Genomic DNA, 4,766 nt, shown 5'->3' on the forward strand with positions numbered 1-4,766 from the left:
TCCCCTTCTGTAAGTGAGGAGAGCCACATACTTCACAGGGAAGCCCGGATTAACATTTATTTAAAAAAGCTTTGAAGATGAAGTATTATGGCATTAGTATTTTTAGACTGACATTTGTAACCTTAAAATCCAGTGGGGAGGGTGGGACTTTGAATTTTAGGAGAAAGAAGTAAATTAGTGTACTGATAGGGGTTGTTTTTAAAATTAAGACTGTACCGTATAATTTGGTTCTATAACAAACTAATACACTGTTAGTTGGAAACAGCTTTCATGAACAATTGCCATGTATCTTTATCATTATATACCTGTAATGTTATCTTTAATTTTTAAGAGTAATCATGAGAATGAAGTTCCAGCATGTAGTAAGAATAGTGACATTCCTACAGTGCTTAAATCACCCCAAAAAAGCTAGGTAAGTGACATATGAGTTTTTAGCATAAATTAAAGGACTATAACACTTCTGGCTTTTTAGGGTAGATTTACAACGCCCAAATTTGGGAACCAACAGTGACAATGGCATTATGTGCACATAATGCCATTTGAGTCAAAAATGCAATTACATACGGTGACTTCTTACAACTGGTGGTTTTCTACAACAACAAAAAAAGCCACTTCCAAGTATATTACATTAAAATTGTATACCATACTCCGCAGTGTTTAGAGCTAACCCCATTTGGGAGCGTTCAATTTAACAAATGTCTTGTCCTAGTACACAGAAGAGGCAACACGAATTGCAGTAGCAAGCATATCATGCATTTTGATTTTTAGATGCACCACTTTGTTCAGTTATAAGATAGGTACCATCAGATAAAAGAATATGAATGTTTTTTCAGAAAGTGATTATAACTGCAAATAAAACCAGGTTACTTGTTAATAACTGTAATTCTTTTAATGTATTCTTTCTACAGAGCTTTAGTTGTGGGATCTCAACTTACTGATCACATCGTATAAATCTTGAAAGCAATTATTTGGGGGGGGGGGAGGGGGCACTGCTTTCTCACCCTCAAATTCAGGTTGTAGGAAACTAAATCAAAGTGCCTAAGGGAATATTTATAAATGTTTTCATATTTAGTTGGTTTTCCTTTTTAAAAGGAAGGTCCTGATCATGCCTTTGAATTCATGCAAAGATGCATGCATTGCATAGGTCTCCCTGCAAAAAAGGGGCCTTGGACTGGAAATCATACCACTATTCAATAAGCAGCGGCCCAGTAAATCTGAAATGCAGTTTTTGCTCATTCCCCTTCCGCTCCTTCCCTACCATTATATTTATATGTATTCATATATTTTCTAAAATCACCATCTTCACTTTTCTCATTTTAAAATTCAGGTAATAAATGAAAATATATTTTACAGAATTTTAAAGAGTCAATCAGGGCAATTTAAAAGGTTCTCTCTTAAAAATTGTAAATTCTCTGATAAAAAAACCCAAATTCTCTGATTAAAAACACTAAAATCCACATTTTTCTAAATACCTATATACTTAGGCATTTAATTTTGTTGTTTTTTTTTTTATCATGGAAAATCAGAGCTCCCACTGCCACCTTTGCTCATCAGGACACAGGTCCAGCTGTGAGACTATCCCCTGCCACCTTTTGGCACTGAGCAGCCCTGTTATGCTGGTACCCCCTCATTCTCAAGCTACACAGCTCTAGCAGTGTGACTCTCACTCCTCTGTCCTGCCACCACCAGCCCTGCAGGCAGAGCCAGCCTTAGGGACAGACCGAGGGCAACTGCCCATGGCACTGAGGTGGCAGAGAGGCACCCCAGGACAGGTCCCTGCCTTAGCTCAGGCAGGAGCAGGGACAGAGGAGGAGGAGGTAGCAAACCAGAGGTGCCCCTCATTCCCGACCCAGAGCCCCCTTCTCCCTCAGCCCTATCAGAGGGGGCCCCCAGGCCCCAGTCTCCCACTATGTGGGGCAGGGGGTGGGTGTGTGGGGCTTTTTGGAGCTTACCCCCTGCCCCAATGATGCAGGTGTGGTCCAGACTCACCAGAGCTTAGCCCCACGTGATCAGGCCCATGCACCAAACTCTGGCATGCCCAAACTGCTCTTGTGCCATCATGCCTCCCCCCTCCAAATGGTATGGGGTTGGTCCAGGCTATCATGGGGCAAGCTTTGGTGAGTCCAAACCAGCCCTGCACCACTGGGGGGGCCCTGATGGCACAGAGGCAGTCTGGGTATGCCCCCTGGTGATATGTTGAGAGGGAATGGCGGGGACGTGCCCTCCTCAACTGCTGTGGGGTTGCAGCCTGGCTGGACCAACAGACTCAGTGTTGGTGCTGTCATCACTGCTGGGAGCCTTCAGCCACCACCGCTGGGACCTGCCACCGCCAACTCAGCTGGGCAGCGCACCCAGCCCCAGCCCCGCCCGAGGATGTACGGCCTAGTGTGCACACAGCTGTTCTTGCTTCCAGGGTATGGACTCCATGGAAATGGGCGGTGATTCTGGTACTCCTTCAAACTTGGCACTCAGGGCAGGTGCCACTCTCACACAGACCTAGTTATGCTACAGAGCTAGGTAGTCACAGAACAATTTTTTCAAGTGCCCCCAATGCTTGCGATAAAGCCTGAAAATGCTGAGCAACTACAAATCTGGTTCCTGCACCGAGGTGCTGCTGCTGGGAGCCACTGCCTCTCAGGCTGGGCAATGCCCCCAGCCCCAGCCTGAGCCATGGTGGGATGAGGCAGCCTGCACCTGCCCCAGCCCCAGCCTGTGGTGCAGGACAGGGCCATCACCAGGTGGTACAGCAGCAGCACCCTGCATGCTTTGGCATCCCTGGAGCTGCAGCACTGCAGCCACCACCACTGCCTACTCCTCCATGCAGATAAGAGAATCTGCCTGCCCATCCCTACCCTGGGTGAGGCATGGTGGGGCTACTGCCTGGGCTCCCATGCAACATCCTGAGAACACCCACAGACACCTCTACATTCCTCCAGACCCCACCACACAACCCTGCCCTGCCCCCCCAGTCCTGCTGGCTCTCCTTGCAAGCTCCCGCCAGCCCTGGCAGTGTCACCCACAACCCCCTGCTCTGCTGGCTCTCTCCCCAGGCCACACCCTCCCCTCTGCCACAGGCAGTGTGACCCTCACCCAACCAGCAGGGCCCCCCCAAACCCTGCCAGTGCCCTTCATTCTCGACTCCTTGCCCCGCCCCACCCCAAGCCCTGCTGGACAGGGTCTCCAGTTGCCTTCCCTGCAGGCCCCAAAGGCCATATTTACCACAAAGGCCACAGGAGCGATAGGGAATCTGAGCCAGCTCTAGCTGACTCAGATTCTCAGGCCCTGCTCCCCCCTCTCCCCCTCCGGATAGGGATTAGGGTTTCCTGTCCTTTTGCAAGCTGCTCCTGCAGGCTGGAGCTCTGCTAGCCTACAGAGTGCTACCTGCAAAAAGGGAAGCCCACGGTTTCCTGCCTCAAAAGGGAAAATCCATGTTTTTCCATGGGAAACTGAAAACCCAGATTCCTGGGGTTACTAAACAAAACAAGCTATGCTCGCAAGGTCACTAATGTCTATGTCTATGAAATCTGATAGTTAGAACACAGAATGTATTTTGAAGTAATGGCAGACATTGAAAAATAAAATTCCTCTTAAAACCTTGGCAGAAGGACTACAACTAGAAGGTATTATTTTGTTTTACTACTATTAATAAGCTGTTTTTTGTTCTGTATTAGACAAAACGCCTTCAAAACACTGAAAAGATAAATACAAAAGATTTCTCCCCACCTCACTGATTTTTAATAACTGTTTTGGAAAGAGCTATCATGTTTTGGTGCTGCTGATGTACAGCTGTGTAATTTGTTCGTGGAAGTTTACACACAGACCATTTGCTCTGGCTTCAGGGATTATAAGGTAGACAGTTTCCAATGGAAAGCTTCCATGTAGCATGTGAAGTTTCTAGTTTCCCAACTATATGCATCTATTTATCATGAAACTAGAATAACTTTTAAGTGAGTATTCATTAAAACCTGTAATGCTTGTCTAGTCATCACAACAATCATTTTTAAAGAAAAGGAGGATAATGTGTTAGTGCCTGCTAAATGTCTGAAGCAGTATTTTAGGTCATACCAATTGCACTGAAATATGTTGAACTAAAAGTTTTGGGCAGGAAGAGTGGAAACAGCTTTTTCCTCTAAAAAACTACAAGGAACTTTCCTTCTTAAAATAGACAAAACTAGCATACATGCTTTGCCTAATTCTTGACTTAATCACACATTGTAAAATCACTTATTTTCATTTTCCATTCATGCCAAAGATAAAGTAGTATGTGTGGTGGCTGCACTTGGAAGAGACAATTGGATGGAAAATGGAGATAAAAAAAATAGTTTAATGGGTATTAAGTATATTTATGCATTGTCATAGTCTCAGAGGTCCTTTATTAATTTTTCATTAAGGCACCGCATTGTTTAACATCTTCATCAGTGACTTGGATGAGGGGGTAGAAAGCACGTTGTCCAAATTTGCTGATGACACTAAGATGTGGGGCAAGATGGACACACTTGAAGGGAGAGAGAGGCTGCAACTAGGTTTAGACAGACTACAAAAGTGGGCAGATGAGAATAGGATGGGGTTCACCATAGACAAATGCAGGGTGCTGCACCTTGGCAGAAGGAATCCACAGCATACATACAGGTTGGGGAGTTCCCCTCTTGAAAGCACAGAGGTGGAAAGGGATCTTGGAGTCATTACTGACTCCAAGATGAACATGAGTTGCTAATGCCAGACCGCAGCCAGCAAGGCCAGCCATACCTTGTCATGCATTCAAAGGT

General features: G+C 45.6%; 1 protein-coding gene across 3 annotated transcripts in view; it reads right to left on the bottom strand.

The window, feature by feature from the left end:
• PIP4K2A (phosphatidylinositol-5-phosphate 4-kinase type 2 alpha) overlaps positions 1 to 4,766 on the bottom strand; it is a 109,685-nt gene that overhangs the window by 62,926 nt on the left and 41,993 nt on the right. The gene's annotated exons all lie outside the window — the stretch shown is intronic.

Source organism: Alligator sinensis, unplaced genomic scaffold, assembly GCF_000455745.1.
Source record: "Alligator sinensis unplaced genomic scaffold, ASM45574v1 scaffold221_1, whole genome shotgun sequence".
NCBI classification, from domain to species: domain Eukaryota; kingdom Metazoa; phylum Chordata; order Crocodylia; family Alligatoridae; genus Alligator; species Alligator sinensis.